The 18901-nt window shown below is 40.4% G+C and overlaps 1 protein-coding gene across 4 annotated transcripts in view; it reads right to left on the bottom strand.

The window, feature by feature from the left end:
• CUNH4orf19 (chromosome unknown C4orf19 homolog) overlaps positions 1-18901 on the bottom strand; it is a 174353-nt gene that overhangs the window by 107434 nt on the left and 48018 nt on the right. The window contains exon 1 of one of the 4 annotated variants that reach the window (XM_048784316.1): positions 12230-13087. The exons of 2 other annotated variants lie outside the window; for them this stretch is intronic. The gene's annotated coding sequence lies outside the window, so the exon portion shown is untranslated. Of the gene's footprint in view, positions 1-12229; positions 13088-18901 lie in introns of those variants that run through there. One more of the 4 variants, XM_048784318.1, reaches the window with a different exon arrangement.

Raw genomic sequence — 18901 nt, 5'->3', positions numbered from 1 at the left:
TGTAGTGGGAAGACAGGAGAGCTCTGCAGCCAGAGACTTCTGAATTTGAATCTTAAGCTTCACTATTTGTGAGGCATGTGGCGTCGGTCAAATCTCCCCAACTCTGTGCCTCTGTTCCCTTGGGCAAGGTGGAATGCAAGGCTTGTGGGTGAATCAGGATAAGCAGGTGGTAGGAGCACAGAGGTGGCCGCTGCCTCTCTCCTTGTCCATTTCCAGCAGGTCCAGAGGGGCCCGGCCACAGGGAAGAGGCAGGATCTCCTCACCTCCCATTTCTTCCCATCAGAACCGTATTTTCTGGCTTTTGATAAAAGATCTGTCACTGCCCAAGAACTTAAGTTCAAATAATAGGAAGGGGATTCCTGTTCAAAGAAGGGAGAAGGTAAAGGACACGGATATATACCAAAGGCACCTGCCTGATACAGGTACTTAATGTCACTCCATAAATCCTCCCCACAGGTCTGGGAGTTGTGGAAGGTCCTGAGGAAGCCGAGTGGAGGGGAAGGTTTGTGGGTGGTGGGGGAGGGAGCCCAGTGGGAGCTAAGTTCAGGAGGCTGGGCTGGGGGTGGGCAGGAGGGACCTTGAACTCCAGGATAAGGGCCTGACGGGTGAGATCTGCAGTCCACAGGAAATGACCAGCGGCCACACGCTGGTGCAGGAGGAGAGGTGAACTGAGTCAGTCTGTGGCAATCATAGAGAGTTCTTTACTCAGAGTTTTATAGCGCAGAGTGGACAGCCTCTTTCCACTGCCTTTTATAACTTCCAAGAAAGGAAAACCGATTTCTTTTAAACGCAGTTAAATTCTAAACATGATAAGCCTGACTTGGCACCAACACTGACTGCGGGAATTCTCTTTTCCTTGTAACTGGCTGCTGCATTCAGGGTTTGCTTTCTGTTGTCCTTTGATGGGTCCCCCGCCCCCACCCCCTGAGCGGGGCCAATATCTGAATAGAAAGAAAAGATCTCACGCAGCGCTCTTTTCTCAGAACACGCTTTGCAAGCTTTGCAACATCTTCCTTGGATACGGTTCAGCTGGGGGCCTTCCCTGTATTCCAGGAGGAATTTGTGGTCCTCACACAGGGGCCTTTGTTGTCGGAGGCTATGAGAAGAGAACCACTACTTCGCACAAGGAAATATCTTTTCCTTGTGTGAAGTCGTGATCAAAGGATTCCGCCATTGAAGCCAAGGGAACAAAACTGAGGTTTGTAGCTAGACTTGTTGCCGAAAAGAGAAGGGATTAGTTATTTGAGGAAAGCACAATCATCTGCATCATGGTGTCGAATTTGCTCATCTAGCGATGGAGTTTAAAATTCAATCTTTAGTATATGCCAAATTCTAAGTATTTTTTTGAAGGATAAAACTTGGTTTCCTTTTGCTTCTGTTCTGCTTATGAACATCTCTGACCTTCTTCCAAAGGCTTAAAGTAAGACCCTGTTTCACTTACATTTATGCATTATAGGTATTGTCTATGTATACATTTATATATGTAATATATAACTAATATGAAATACATATAAAATAGATATGATCACACAGAGAAGTATAAATAAGCACACAAAGGCTGGGAAAAGGGTGGAAAAAGGTCATTCGTGATCACAGCAACTGAACCTTGTGTGATGTGTTCAATTTTTCCATGATATCTTTTAGTTCACGTCCACCTGCATACCCATCATACAAAATATAAAAACAACTTCATATCCTACTTTTTTTCCATTTAACATTAGATCGCTGACCTTTTCATGACAATACATAAGGTTCATAATGATTTTTTTTGGGGGGTGGGGGTGGGGAGTGTATCAGGGATTGTATTCAGGGGCACTGGGCCACTGAGCCACATCCCCAGCTCTATTTTATATTTTATTTAGAGACAGCATCTCACTGAGTTGCTTAGCACCTTGCTTTTGCTGATGCTGGCTTTGAACTTGCGATCCTCCTGCCTCAGCCTCTCAAGCCACTGGGAATACAGGGGTGCACTGCTGTGCCCGGCATAATGATTGCTTTCAATGGCCACAAATTATTCCAAGAGTGATCCTCTGCCAGTTAATTAACCGTTTTTCTCTAGAGCTTAATAGTTGTAGAACTTTCCATTTTTGGTAAAGTCACTCTCCTGCAGCTTCCAGGTTCAGGGTCTACAGTGCTGATGATAAACTCTACATATTTTAATGTGTGAGAGGACTTTGATTTCCTTCTCTTTTCCAATTTCTAATTTTCTTCTGACATGAAGCAAAAATGACCCATACGACCAGGCAGTTAGTGACCAACCAGGAAATGTCAAATCCACAGGCATGCTTGCTATTCAAATTCTCAACTCTGGGTCAAGAAAACCTGTAATAACCTGAAGCAGGCAGACACCTCCTGTTTCAAACAGTTAAAGATTCCACACAATAGACCCCTGGGAATCCGAGCCAGTTCTCAACTCCTATTAAGTCTTGAAGCACAAGCCTTCTGAGAGGGAGGCGGCAAAGCATGTCTCTCTTACAATCAGGGTCTCAGGGAACAAAGGTGGCAGTCATCCTGTACATCTGTTGGCACTGCAATGTTCTTTGGATATTTTCTTTTCTATTTATAAAGTCCTGATTCTGTCCCAGTTTGCTCGCATATGGCAGAAGAGATTTGTCTCAAATGTCCAAACTGGCTTGCACACAATCATTTTTTCCAGGGCAGGGAGGGTGAATGGGGAGTGTGTGTAGTGAAGCAAAACCCAGGGGCTAAATAACTGCAGTTGGGGTGTTGTCAATTCATTCATGCAGGGCGCCAGGGAGGTCACAGTCACAAAATTTTTCACTGGGTTCATGCAGGTGGTTTGGTTATACTTAACAGATTTTCTTCATCAAAATTTGGGGTTTGGATCTGATGTGTGGTTGTGAGGGATGGTGATGTTGATAAAGGTGGTGGTGGTGGTGGAAGTGGTGGTGAGGGATAATGGATGGTGGGGATGGTTGTGAAAGTAGTAATGGTGGTGGTGGTGGTAGAGGTGGTGGTGGTGGTAGTGTGGGTGATGATGGTGGTGGTATTGCTGATAGTGGTTGTAGTAGTGGTAATGATGTTGGTGGCGATGGCAATGGCGATGGTGATGGTGATGGTAGTGATAATGGTTGTGAAGGAGATGATAGTGGTAGTGGTAGTGATAGTAGCGATAGGGGTTTTGGTGGAGGTGGTGATGTGGTGGTGATGGTTGTGAAGGTGGTGATGGTGGTGCAGGTTGGTGATGGTATCTACCACTTGAGCATCTACTGTGTGTTTGATATTTCAGTCACTGATTTTCTTTCCAGCAACTCCATGAAATAAGCATTAAAAACTCAATTTTATGAATAAATAAATTAGTTTACCAAGCTTAATTAACACAAATAAGTAGCACAACTAGTAAATTGGTGAACCCAGAGTTCAGAGTTTAGCTTTCTCATTACACCATGGAGTGGTCAATGACAGAATGTGTGTCACCAAGCCTATCACTGCAGAGGCAGTCAGGGAACATAGGACATAGGAGGTTAGTTGGTAACCCAGGCCTCCCTCCCATGATAGGCTTCAAACGAAGAGTCTTAACTACTATCTCCAAATGTAAGCCCAGAGCTACTGACAGGATTGAAAGAAGACAATGTTCATCACAGCCTTAAACTTTAGCCCCATTTTTCCATAACAAGTTGTGCATAGTCCCCTATGAATTAATATTTTTTCTTCAGAATAGAAAAATTCTATCACCTTTGTGCATGTGTGCAATATATGTAGATGTAAGCATTTAAAATATTCTTTAATTTTTATAATCCTGTTTTGTCATTACTTTGCTACTTTAATAAACTTAGAGTCTCAAAAACCACAAAATAGTCATCCAGGATTTCTCAACCTCTCAGAGACCTGATCTAATCCTATAGTTGTTCTAGAAAAAGTCAGGTTGTATGTGTAATGTCAACATAATGCAAAAGGAAATGTTAAGGATGGATTCTGTAAAATTATGAAAGGAAAATTCTGGGGACAGGGAGAGTCTACCATATCTTGTGCACAGATGGCCACTCTTAAGTATCCATATCTTAAGATCCTAAGAATGATATCTTATGGGTTATGTATTTTGTGTGGGAAAAGGACAAGTAATCAATTATCAGAAGCTGTTATTATGGTGCTACTGGGCTTACTCCTTCCTTGTTGGTATGCAAAGCCCTGTTGCTATGAGCTCATCCTCTCTGCCTCAAAGTTGGCCATCCACATACCACAAGTGACTGAGATTATAGGAGGAAACATGTAAGTTAAGTTGTCCATGGGTCAGGCCACATTTCTTTTGTAAATAAAGTTTTATTGATACATAATCATGTGCATTCATTTACCCAATGTCTACTGTAGTTTTCCAGCTCTACAGTGGAGTTGAGTAGTTGCAAGGGACACTGTCTGATCCATAGTCTAAAATGTTTATTAGTTGGCCCTCTATATAATAAGTTGGCCAACTGCAGCTCTACAGAATAAACAGAGGTCGTTCTGAGGAAGCAAGGTAGGTCAGCTCCCATGGTGAGTGTGGAATTGGGTCTTCTATTGCCTACTAAAGGCAACTGAGTGAGCCTGGAAGTGATTCTCTATCCCCAGTTCAGCCTGAGATGACCGGAGCCCTGGGTGTTAACTTGATGGCAACCTCATGAGAGACCTGGAACCAAAGTCACTTATTATGTTGTGTTCAGATTCCTGACCAAGAGAAACTATAACAAATGTTTGTTATTTTAAGCTACAGAATTTAGGTTTTTTTTTTTTTTTTTTTTTTTTTTTTTTTAACAGCAATAGAAAACTAATAAAATTGCATCTCTTCAACTGGGCTCACCCTTTCAGAGTGAGTGACACTGTACCTCCCAGGTCAAAGTCCAAACATGATCAGCTCTGCAAAGCCTTTGGTGCATGCCCCAGCTTCAAATGGAACAATCTAAGGGCCAGCACAACTGCTTAATCTGTGTATCTCATGGCCATGTGGCCAGTTACGCAGGTGTCTGTCTCTCTGGCTGGTGACATGTCTTACTCAAGTTTGTAAACACAGTCTGATTTAGTGCCTATTGTTCAAAGTGGAATAATAATAACTATTTATTAATTGCTTACTATGTCTTAGCACGTTATGTGCACTATCTCACTGAACCCTCACAAAAACCTTGAGAAAACAGTGCTATTTTTAAGCCCATTTGACAGGGGAGGAAGCAAAGGTTTAGAAGTTAAGGAACTTGCCTTATATCCTCATGTATGGAAATGTGGACATGCTGCTGTGTTGAGCCACGAACTCAGCAATACCACTCCTGCTGAGGACATCACTGCCATCTCAACCATAAAGTGGCGATATGACGGTACTTTTCCTATCTCTTAGAGTCATTGTGAGGAAAAGTACAGTAAGCCAACACATGATTTTTAGTTCTCAGTAAATGATAAGTCAAAGGGAAGTGACTTCCTTATCTGACTCTTGGGTGTGGCAAACCTGAAAAATGAACAGGAAAACAGGCAGGAGGGGACTGAGGTGGACCTTTTTTAAAAAATATTTTATTTTTAAATTTTTTTCTGTTTAATTATAATGACTACATGTATACATGTTTAGTTATACAGTAGAATGTATTTTGACATATTATACATACATGGAGCATAACTTCCCATTCTTGTGGTTGAACATGATGTGGAGTTACACTGGTCATGTATACATCTATGAACACGAGAAAGTAATGTCTGCTTCATTCTACTGTCTTTCCAATTCCCATCCCACATCTTTCCCCCCATTTCTCCTGTCCAGTCTGGTGAACACTCCCCTTCATTGTGAGTCAGCATCTGCATATTAGAGAGAATATTTGGCCTTTGGCTTTTTTTGAGATTGGCTTAGTTCACTTAGCATAATAGCCTCCAGTTCCATTCATTAATCAGCAAATGCCATAATTTTGGCTGAGTGACATTCCATTTTCTTTATCTATTCATCTGTTGAAGGGCACCTAGGTTGGTCCCACAGCTTAGCTATTGTGAATTGAGCTGCTATGAACATTGATGTGGCTGCATCACTATAGTATGCTGATTTCAAGTCCTTTGTGTATAAGCTGAGGAGTAGGATAACAGGGTCAAATCGTGATTCCATTCCAAGTTTTCTGAGGAGTCTCCATACTGCTTTCCAGAGGGGTTGTACCCATTTGCAGTCCCAAGAGGTGGGACCTTGGCACCTGCCTTGTATAGATCCTATTCTTTCTCCCTGCTCCTCCTCCTCTGCAAAATCCTAACAATAATGGTGGATTGAGGTGTTGGAACAGGAAGAGAAACTCCCAATTCTTTAAAAATATACCTCCTACTTTCAACTGGGAGCTTTTACTGGGACTGTGCCTGCTCCTCTCTGGACAGCCCTCTTTGTGGTTCCTTCATTCAACCTTGGTCCCTACCTGAGAGCACCCTGGATGCTCCAGGCTGGATTACTGTTTTGGTTCTGACTCCCACAGCACCTCACAGAGGGAGCTGGGATTTTCACGATGGAATCCTCAGGATGTGAAGAGTGCCTGGTATACAAGAGGTATTGTCTTCATTCCAGTTGAAAACAAAGGAAAGAATTCTCACTCATTTCTAAACAGTTCTAGGTTAGCATATAAATTCCATAAGGAAGCTGCCCAGCATTAAACCCAGTACCAAGAACATTGTAAATGTTCAGTAAGTCTTTGGTCCTAAAAATTGGGCCCTGTACTGTTAGATTTAGGATAGTGTGGTCAGGTGAAGGAAGTAGAGTCCAAAGAACAACGTCAAGGGTAAAACGCCTGACCACGCAAGGCACCTGCTGCAGCCATGCCAGTTTAGATTCCCATGACTTTTCTGAACAAGGTTCTGGTGAGTTAAGTCCCAGGGCTCCACAATGCCATAGCATTGGTGCCACGAGTTCACCTTCTAGGACAAGTATTATCTATTCTGACCAGACTGCAGCAAAGATCCTGCAGATCCTGCATTTAAACTGTATTAGTCTCACAGCAGAGATTTTCTTAAGTAAAAAGAAAAAAAAATGGTGCTTTCTGTACTGATTGCCTATTTCATCTTGTTTCCTTAAATGCCAGGGAAAACAAGCACAAAAGCCCCTGTCAGCAAATCCAAAGAGATCAAAAACTTCCTCCAGGTTTCCTTTCAGCATTGCTTATGATGAATTATATAAAAGGGACAACCTGAGAAAACCAAGAACCTGACATATACTCAGTATCAAAACTAGAAAAACAATTCTGCCCAGGAGAATGAGCACTCTAAGTATTTCCTACCCTCACTTGGCAATCGTCTACTGTGCTAAGGGAACTGAGAACTTGGGAGACATGATGGATCTACATTAGGTGACTCTTCAAATCTGCATCAACTATAACCTATTTTTTTTTTTTTTTAGTTTCATTGAATTTTTTGCTAAAGGCAACTGAGTGAGCCTGGAAGTGATTTTTAAATTTTTTTTAGTTTTATTGAATTTATTTTTTTTAAATACACAACAGCGGAATGCATTACAATTCTTATTACACATATAGAGTACAATTTTTCCTATCTTTGTATATAGAGTATGTTCACGCCAATTCATACCTTTATACATGTAGTTTTTTTTTTCATTACAATTCTTATTACACATATACCACAAATTTTCATATTTCTGTTTATATATAAAGTATGTTGACACCCAATTCGAGTCTTCATACATGTACTTTGGATAATGATTTCCATCACATTCCACCATCCTTGCTAATCCCCTGCCTCCTCCCTTCCTCTCCCACCCCTCTTCCCTATCTAGAATTCATCTATTCCTCTCATGCTCACCTTCCCTACCCCACTATGAGTCAGCCTCCTTATATCAGAGAAAACATTCGGCATTTGTTTTTTTGGGATTGGCTAAGTTCACTTAGCATTATCTTCTCCAACATCATCCATTTACCTGTTTTTTTCCCCTGAACTGGGGATTGAACTCAGGGGCACTCAACCACTGAGCCACATCCCTAGCCCTATTTTTTTTTTTTTTTTTTTTTCAAGGATAGGGTCTCACTGAGTTGCTTAGCACCTTGCTGTTGCTGAGGCTGGCTTTGAACTTGGATCCTCCTGTCTCAGCCTCTCAAGCTGCTGAGATTACAGGCCTGAACCACTGCACCAGGGAGTATTTTTAACTCTTCCTCTTAAGCACTCAAATTCCCAAAAAAGGGAAGCCATTTTCCAGAAATATTGAAAGGATTCTCAGTTGTTCATTCATTCATTCATTCATTTTTTTTTTTTAATGAACAGATATTAGATTTCCACAAGGAAAAGCTGAGAAGGAGGGAATTTCTCAAAATTTTTCAGGTCAAAGAAAGTTCACTTCTTGTAAGCCAAAATCAACAAAATAGCCCCACCCTCTTCAGTGCAGAATGTAATGCGGAAACATAGTTTGTGGAAACAATCCAAAATCAATTAAAGTAGACTTAAGGAACAGAGCATAAAAGAAGTACATGCCAATCCACAGCTCACAGGAGTATTTCTAGAGAGTATTTCAGGCTAGAAGTAAAACAAAACTAGAAACTGATAAGCTTTAGCCTACTTTTCATTTACTCAACTGAGTAAATATGAGATGGGCTTAAATTCCTTATTTTAAATTCCTTAATGTTTTCTTAGCTGTACATACTAACACGTAAAGTGCATCAACTTACTGTTCTTGGTATGGGTGGGAGTTTTACTGGTTAAACCAGAGATAGTTGCAAAAGGATCCTATAATCTTCATTAGAAAAATCAGCACTCTGCCATATGTACCATAGCAAAATGCATGCCTTATCTGCAACCTGTTCCGGGGTAATTTGAAGATTTCTCAACAGAATTTACTCTTGCCAGTGGACAGGAGTGGAAAATTCAATACTAGTAGTCAGTATACTTTTTAGCTTCCCTATTTAAACAATGGGGCAAAAAGCTTTGTTTGTATTTCAACTGTATTCAAAATGGTGCCATTGTTTCTGGGGAGGCATGGTTTTTACTCTATGATTTAGGCAGGTGCCAAGTTTGCAAACCAGTTATACCTTCCAGGCAGTGCTTATGAGGGCAAATGTTTAACAACTGATTCTCCAGAAAAAAAAAATGCTTATTATAAATAAAAGATGTTTAGTGCACAGTATAAACATTATAATAACAATACTTTAAAAAATAAAACATCCCATATATACCACTGACTTTCTTTTCTTTCTTTCTTTCATTTTTTTGCAGTACTGGGAAATGAACTCAGGGGCACTCTTCCACTGAGCTTCACCTGTAGCCTTTTTTATTTTATTTTTTTAATTTTGAGACAGGATCTCAGTGAGATGCCAAGCCTGGCCTTGAATTTGCAAGCCTCCTGATCCAGCCAAGTTGCTGGGATTATAGGCATACACCACCAAGGCTGACTAGATCACTTATTTGCACAAGAATGATTTCAATGAGTTTTGCTAGACTCTTCTATCCATCATTAACTATGGTTACAAATGATAAAGACGTGCAGATCTGTGTGGGTTGACATTTGCATTTAAGTTCGCAAAGTTAGCGGAAGGTGAAACAATGAACATAAGTGGGAATTTCATTTCAGCTGTTTGTTAATGATGAGTGCATATTTTTTGCTGAATTGGATACTAAAAATTGTGTTTGAATACTAGAAGAAAAATTTCCTCAAGGAACTTTTCATGTAATGGCCATTGACAAACATTTTCTTCATGGTGTTCTTAATTGTAGACAAGCAACAAAATAATTAAGTCCTGACTGATTCATAGCATTTGTCAAGTTTGGGTGGTGTAAATGTTCCTGCCAGGGCTGGTGTCAAGCTAGCATGTTGAGACGCTGAATGCAGATTTGGAAAGGTGCAGAGTGGTACCCATCATTTAGTATTTCTCACACACAGATACAACAGATGTAATAACCTCAAGAGCACAGGAAATGATAAAATATTTAGGAAGAGATGAGTTTTTTGTATTTATTTACAGTTTTAAATATAGTTTACTTAATTCTATTTTAATACAATTTTGTTTAAAATATTATTAAAATGTCACAAAATTTCTGAAATTCCAAGTTCTCCCAGCCAGTCGTGGCTGTCTCCAGAACAAGCTTTCGAGGTTCTGAGCTTGAAGGGCAAATGCATTTTCCAGGCAATTTCCCCTCAGCCACAGGCCACTAACCTCCCATTAACAGTGACCCTAAGGCCCAGCTTCCCCTGCTGTGAGTTAATCAGTCTCCAGGGGGTACGATGTATGGCATGAAGTTCCCAGTAGAACATTAACATTTAGTGAAAAGCAAGTGGGATAAAATGATCCTAGCATAGTCATGTGACTGTGAGACAGCCTCAGTTTCCTCACTAGTGGAATGGCAGTTCCTCGGGCTGGTGCTAGCGTTGTGCCTCACATACAGCAGAAGCTCAGCAGCCAGAGGGCTAGCATGAAGACCACAGCGGAATCACTACACAAGATTCTGCTTCTGGACACAGAGCGGTCGGTCAGGGGGGCTATGGCCTTTCTCCCAGTTCTGATTTGAGACATGACTCACTGATGAGTCTAAGAGCCAGGTCGCAATGAGGACATGGAAGAGCGAGCCTTGCCTGGCTCCCAGGGATCACTACTCTCATCTCTTCCCAGGAACCACCACCACCTAAAAAAAAAAAAAAAAAAAGTGCTGATAAAATTTGTAGTAGGAGAGTTTCAGCCTAGACCCCAAACAGTGGTTCACATAGGAACCACGGGACATGTAGTAGATCCTGGAATTTAGGAAGACTCATTTGCTCTCTATGTGATCAGCGCAGATAACAGGACCCTGATTAGATGAAGGTTAAGAACTCTTTTAAAAAAAGAGTTTTTGAATCTTTCAAAAAATATGCTGTCGACATTTATCATTTATTTTGACATTCCAAACCTTTTTAGATCCTTTGTCTCCACTTTTTCTTTTCAAGCAGACATTTAAATAACAAAACAAAACAATACAAAAACAAGAAGGCTTATTGTGTTTTTTAATATGAGGACTGGGGAAATGCCTATTGTAACGGTTTTGGATTCAGTGAACTTGGCCATGGACTGTGTCTAGCACATGCCTGGGGTGGACACCTAACGGTAGCTGTTTTAGGCTGTGCACTGCGTTCTTTCTTCTTTCAAATCAATTGAAGTTTAACCCAGTGGGGCGGGGGTCTATAGACAAAGCACTGATGAAGGGGCCCACTTCCTGCTGCTTCTAATAGGCAGATAGCAAGCTGAATCGATATCTCCCTGCCCAATACAGTACATTCTTTCAAGAATAAAAACAAACAAACAAAAAGGTCCACTATGATAGCTACTAACCAGACCAAGGATCGAGGACATTAAGAGATTCTAAGCCACTACCTTTTATTTCACGTACATTTTCAAACTCTAGTTTTTATTCTGGATTTCAGGGACACCGAGGATTAATTGATAAGCCAAACAGAAAAGATAATGGAGCCACTGGGAGTCAGCCTGGCCTTAAAATTTAATCTTCCATATCACATCAACAGTACACAGTCATTACGGTTGGGAAAAAATACAAAGATAGAAACACATGTGAGTCTAAAAGCTAGAAGCATTTTTTAAAAAATAATTAATGGCTATAATTTAAAGTATTTAGATCCAAAATAAACATATTTATGTAACACATTATTGGGGACAATTCAATATGTAATTCTGAGGAAATCACAGAATTTGGCCTAGAAACATTAAAGGCATAAGGATGCAAGTAATTTATTGAATTTAGCAAGATTCAAATTCAGAGATTGCTTTATTATCACGTTTTATAAAAATTGAAATAGATTTCTAAGTAGAAGACATTCTACATTGAAAAAAATAAAACCCAGAAAATATTATAAACCCAATATTGTCAAGTCATCAAAGTTAAGATCTCTAACCATGAGCCGTGAGCCAAGTGACCCAAGATGAATTTTTTTGAAGTAATAATAAGAAAGTACGTGTGTGTCTGTGTATGTGCCAAGTGTTACCTGCAACCAACCAACTCATCTCTCTCCTGGTAGTTTATGTAAGGTACACAGGGACTAGGATGGTTCCTAAGGACATTACTTACACAGTATGCCTAAGATTGAACACACACTGCCCTACCATTGAGTGTGAATTTGGAAGGAATACTAAGGAAATTTATGGGGTCAGTCTTCCTACTTTAACCCTCAAACCTTTGCATCCCCAACTGCAGTGGGAAGGAATGTCCAGGAGAACTGCAGTGAATCAACATGGACTTCTTCCTCTCTCTGGGCAACTGTAGAAAGAACTGGGTTTATTGTTTGCTTTTGTTTTAAGGATTTTCTTACCTCTCTCGAGCTGTTCTGCTAGTTCTTTTTCTTTCTTTGCCCCAAGGAGGTGCCCCAAAGGTTTGCATCCCCAGGCCACAGTCTTAACAGTTTCTTAGAACTTCACACAGTTGTCCAATGGTTAAAAACATAGCAGGAAACCCAGCTGAGGGCCCTCTTGAGCGGGGCAGGTGAAGGGTGGCTGAGTGGCTGTGTGCCTGGCTGCTGTTGCATAACAAAACCAAACACTCTGCTCTCCTGGCTGTGGCTGCAAGGTGCGTGATTACACACTAAATAATAAGAGCTGTGTGCCTTTCCTTGCTGAGGACCTGAGTGGCAACATGCAATCCCTTTAGTCCAAGCTCTTCAAAATCAAATATTACAGTGCTTTTCGACCATTCGTTTTCAGCCAGTACCCAGAACGAAAACAAATCCAGTGCTAACTTTCATCTTCTGGACTTGGTGCTTTAAGCAATTAAACTTAGTACAAATAGACAAATTCAATTTAAAAAGTTGGAATGAAGCCAAATGTCACTATTTATGTTAGCATATTTTGATTTGTAATTCGTGAAGCTTAAAAGAGATTGGAACCAAGGCTATAAACTGACATGAGGGAAAAAAAATACTTACACAAATGTATATACACCATTTATATCACTCATTGCAATCCTAAGTTGTCCTGAATCATTACAAGAGTGTCAGATAATTGTTTAACGTCATTAGGTTTTTAGTTTATAGAGGTACTTTAGAATCTCAAAGTAAATAAGATTCCTAAAGGATCAAACATTTTGTAAGATGTTGCCACAAATTTTAATGATTAAGAAGGTTTTTCTAGCCAGGCACAGTGGCACATGCCTGTAATCCTAACAGCTTGGGAGGCTGAGGCAGGAGGATCACGAGTTCAAAGCCAGCTTCAGCAAAAGGGAGGTGCTAAGCAACTCAGTGAGACCCTGTCTCTAAATAAAATACAAATAAATAAATAAAGGCTGAATATGTGGCTCAGTGATTGAGTTCCCTGAGTTCAATCCCTAGTACCAGGAAAAAAAAAAAAAGAAGGCTTTTCTGGAGCTATATGTACCTATATGTATCTAGTTCTGTGTTTGCCACTGCAAAAGAATAAAAAAGTATATATGATTTGCTTTATCCAAGAAATTTATAATCTGAATAGAAAGGCAAATCCAGCACGTGGAACAACTTGCTAACTAAGCACAAAACAACACGGTACTGGATTCTAGTGAGACAGTAAATCAGTCTTCAACTTAGCTCCCCCTGCATCCACAGTCTGGGCTAAGAATTTATAGGTCTCCCTTGCTTTGACCTGTAATTTACCATTAAAGAGTATGCTACATATGTATAGATTTTAGTTTGTTGCACCCTAGGGGTAGTAAGAAATGAACATTTCAGGAGTAATCAACTAATATCTAATCGGGACAGTTGCACATAGAAGTGATTATTAAGTGATACTCCAGTGATCCATTGATTAAGACAGGAACTAATGATTGGGTTTCTATTAATGGCCTACTAAGTAGGAACATAGACTTAAAAAACAGAAAACACTGGTGGGATTCAGATATGTAGGTGGACTTCCCTGGCCTGTAAGAGAGAAGAATCTAATGAACTGAAGTCTAGACACTTGCGTGTGAGGTGAAGCTAGGTACTGGACCTGTGACCTTCATTGGATTGGTTGTTTTGGGTACCTGATGCTGACTTTTGAGGGTGTTAGGACACTATGTCTGGAATATTGTTAAGCTGACCCAAGTACAGGAAGCCTCCATATCTGCAGGCTCAAATAACTCTGAATCAAAAAAATTCTAAATGCTCAGGAGTAGTATTGGTCAAATTATATATTGTGTGTGTACCCATACATAATGACAAATCTCATCACTATGTACAACTATAATGCACCAATAAAAAAGTGAGAAAACAAAAAAATGTTCTTCCTCTGCCAAAAAAGTTGTGTATTTTTTTGTTGCCTGCGCTCATCATGGCAACAACAACAACAAACTTTTTATTGTGATTATTCCTTAAATGATAGACTAAAACAACTAATTATTTAGTATTTGCATTGTACTGAGTACTAAAAGTAACCTAGAGATGATTTATTATATAGGAGGTGTACATAGGTTATATGCAAATACAATGCCATTTTAGACAAGGTACATGAACATCTGACTTTGGTATCCAGAGGGCTCGTGGAATCAATTCCCCATAGATAGCAAGGGATGACCAAGTCTTTTCTGTAGGGTGCTGTTAGAATATAAAACAATAAAGACTTCAGACTTGAAGTTTACAGAATAGGTTGACATACTGTTTTGGGTTTACTTGCTAATCAAGGCAGTTTAAAATAGCTATGTGGAGAATTTGGTTCTACACTTGCTTTCATTATATCCCGACTGGGACTGTGTTGAAGAGTGGCTAGTTCTTACCCACCCCAGGCTTGCCTGCAACTTCTGTTATCCATGTTTAATCCAATTTACTTTGACTTTTCCATGCCCTAAAGACCTGTCTTTAAGTTAAAGTTTGTCCCTTACCAGCCAGTTCTGTGCCCATCTTGGAGGCCACCACACCTCATAAGCATCTGTGGTAGTTCAACAGATACCTCCTTCCTAGAGGAATTTAAGCCAATAACTAAGGTGATATTGAGAGAGGCCAGTTCCCTCACTCATGACTATCTAAGAAGTATGAAAGGGCATCATGGATTCTGGAAGAGGGTGCGGATAGGTGCTAAAAAGAGAAGGAAGGGGAAAGCTGAAGGACCTCAGCTCTGATGATTCAAGGCATCCAGAGCTAAGAAATAATTTTAGCTCCAAATTTACAAGATGGCCCCAATGGCCCTTCTGGTGTCATGTCCTTATCTGTCCCCTTGCTGGAGTGAGTCTGGATTGGGATGACCCTGCCTGTGACAAATGCAACAAGGCAGAAGTGACAGTGAGATTGTCAAGGTTAGGAAAGTTTGGCTTCTTTAAGATCTCTGACATTGCTTGCTCTGGGAGATCCAGCTGCATATTGTGAAGCCATGAAATTAACCCTGTGGAGAGGCTCCCATGGGAAGAACCAACTCAAGCCATGCTGGAAGGACAGCCTCCACCCCAGTAAGCCTCAGTGACTATGGCCACAGCCCACATCTGACTGCAAACTTATGAGAGGCCCCTGGTAAGGCCCAGCTGAGTCACTCTTCATTCCTGACCTTCAGAAACTATTGGAAATGAGAAATATTTACTGCTGTTTTAAACCACTGAGTTTTGGAATAATTTGTTATGCAGCAACAGATAACTAGTGCATTAAGAATACATCTCCTGCTGGATCTGTGGTGCACTCCTGTAATCCCAGTGGCTCAGGAGGCTGAGGCAGGAGGAACAGGAGTTCAAAGCCAACCTAAGCAAAAGTGAGGTGCTAAGCAACTCGGTGAGACCCTGTTTCTAAATAAAATACAAAATAGGGCTGGGGATGTGACTCAGTGGTCGAGTGTCCTTGAGTTCAAACCCTGGTACCCTGTACACTCCCACCCCCTCAAAAAAGAATACATTTCCTGTTCTCACTTGGCCTCATGGAATAATCTAATATAGGCAAAGCATTTTAAAGAAGGAAACCACTTTACACCTCGCTCCTCATTCTTTGCCATTTTCTCTCTTTGAAATGCAGATGCTAATTTAGCTGTGAGGTTAATGCAAGGTCTGGGTGTCTGTGTTCCCCTGACTCCCCAAAATTCACACCTTGAAGGCCTAACCCCAAGTTGATGATATTAGGAGGTAGAACCTTTGGACTTTTGGGAGGTGATGAGGTCAGGGGCAGAGTTCCATAAAAAGAGGAAGAGAAACCAGACCACTTCTGCTCTCTCTTTCTTGCATGCCCACCAAGAAAAGCCATGTGAGGACATAACCCAAAGAAGGTCTTCACCAAACACCCAACCATGCAGGCACCCAACCTTGGATTGTGAAAATAAATGTTTTCTAAGCCACCCAGTCTTGGGTAACTTGATAGCAGCCTGAAAAGACAGAGCCTGGAATGTTTTATATATATATATATCTTCCTATAACATACAGGGCGGGTAATTTCTGATTACCTACACAGGAAAACACAGAGAGCACATAAACCCTGTCTACAAGGCTCAGGGCATGCCAGTGAAGTCATAGCTAGTGACTAACCTATTACTCTAAGAATACATGGTCATTGCAAAAGAGTTAGAAAATATAGATTAGATAAAAATACCATTCAAAGATAGCCACCATTAGGGCTGTGGCTGTGGCTCGGTGGTAGAGCACTTGCCTTGTACGTGTGAGACACTGGGTTCGATCCTCAGCACCACAGAAAAATAAATGAATAAAGATGGTATGTCCATCTATAACTAAAATTATTAAACAAAAAAGATAGCTACCATTAAGTTGGGGTTACCACTAGCCTGTCTTCCTTTCTTCCTTCTTACCTTCCTTCCTTTTTTCTTTAACCTATTATTTTTATTTGTTTTCCACATATTTTAATTGGTGCATCATAGTTGTACACAATGGTGGGTTTTGCTGTTACATGTTCATACACACACTCACACACACACTATATATATATATATATGAATGAATATAAATTTGGTCAATATCGTTCTCCAGTATTTCGTATTTCTATTACACTTAAAAATATACCTTGAGTATTTCCCACATAAAAATGTTTCATGGACACTTTATTATTTTTAATGGCTAGATGATAATCCTTAGAATCAGAAAATGCAGATTATTTTTAAACTCTCTTATTGAAAGTTTATGCCATCATACCATCTCAAAGGCAAATATGTTTTTATTCTTTTTCCACAGCAAATACTGGTATCACGGTTTCTTAAAATCTAATTAATTTCTATGAAGACAAAATTCAATGGTCTGCTAAGTATATCAGCAAGTATTTGCTTTTAAAGAGGAGAAAGAATTTCAAATGCATGAAACTTGGTGAATCGCGTGCTTTATTAGAGTGTGTCATGGGTGTATTCATGTGTGACTGGCCAATGTGACTTGGTAGCAGAGCTAGGGGTGAGGGCCAGAGGGTGTTCCAGTTGGGGTGCTTGTACCTCTGGAAGCTATTAACATGTAATACTGGGGATTGGGAGAAAATTATTAAATTCCTACTGACATCTCTTCAGCTCATCTTTTAAAAAATTTCTATTTGGTGCATATTACTGTTTATAAAATACTAGTACAGCAATCTATGTGCATCATACAAACATCACACAACAACATGTGATTCATGCCAAATTTTACTGACAGGATGCATGATCCAAACACTTGGGAAATGCTGATTTTAGATCACTATCCTTTAAATTTGGATGTGCTCAAGAATCTGCAGGGACACTTTGTTAAATGTAGGTTTATATTTGGCATATTCAGGTTGGCGCCAAATTCTACCCTTCTAATACACTTTGATGAGATATTCATGCTACTGGTTCAGAGCAGCAAGGACTTAGATTACTCTTCCTTTGGCCTCCAAAGCACAAGGTACTTGCTGAGACACCTGGTTTCAAGGACTTTGCTCTTGAAACCAAGTCCCAGGAAGGACCTGACCTCCAGCCCTGATGAAGCTCCCATTGATGGCCAACACTAAACCTCAGCCATGTGAGCGAGCCATCTGGAGGATGGCTTCTCCTGTCCCTGAAGGGCTGTGGAGCAGAGACCAGACGTTCCCTCCTCAGTGCCCAAGAGTCCTACATGAATTGCAGGTTTGACAACTTAAATTTTCATTTTAAAGCAAAACAAACTTTTTTTTTTTTTTTGGAGTGGGGGTAGTTCATTATGAAGCAATTGAAACTAGAACCTATGAAAGTTCTGTTTCAGATGTGCGTGTTGGTGTAAAGTGTATTTTTTTAAACTTGTGGGTCTCAAAGTCACAGAATGAGGAGAATCATGCTGTGAGATGATTTCAAAGAGCCCCATGTTACCATCCAATGAATGGAATTTTACCATTAGATATAATCTCACATAAATTCACATACCTTGAGTTAGAAACTGCCATAGTTTGAACATTTGTCTCTTCCAAAACTCTGGTTGAAATTTAATTGTCATTATAAACATATTAAGAGGTGGAACCTCTAAGATGGGATTAGGCTACGAGGGCTCCATCCTCATGGTGAGACTGGTACTGGTCCCTCTTGTCCTTTCACCTTCTGCTATGGGATAGCCTGGTAAGAAGACCTCACTAGATGCTGGTCTCTCCATCAGAGACTTTCCAGCCTCCAGAACTGCAAATCTTAATTATAATATTAATCATAAATCACCCAGTCAGTGGTATCCTGTTATCATGGCACAAAACGGACTAAGCTGGAAAATTGGTACTGAGAGTGAGTTATTGATATTCCAAATATCCAAAAAATGTGAAAGAAGGCTTGAAACCCAGAAATGGGTAGAGGCTGGAAGGATTTGGAAGAATAGGCTAGAAAAAGCTTAGATGGCTCAAAATAGAGTGTGAAGGGCAATGTTGAGTCTCACTTCAGAAGAAGAGAAGGAATGTAGGGAAGTTTAGAACTTCTTAGGGATTACTTAAATAGCTGTGATGAGAATGTGGCCAGAAATACAATGGTAAAGGCAATTGTGATGAGGCCTCAGAAATGAAGAATGAGCTTCTGGAAACGGGAGTAAAGGCCATCCTTGTTATAAAGTGGGCAAAGACCTGGCTGGAGGGTGCCAAGCCCAGAGGCTCTGTGGAAGACAGTGATGAGCT

This window comes from Marmota marmota, unplaced genomic scaffold (assembly GCF_001458135.2).
Source record: "Marmota marmota marmota unplaced genomic scaffold, marMar, whole genome shotgun sequence".
NCBI classification, from domain to species: Eukaryota; Metazoa; Chordata; class Mammalia; order Rodentia; family Sciuridae; genus Marmota; species Marmota marmota.
This window is presented reverse-complemented; position numbering and strand designations above follow the sequence as displayed.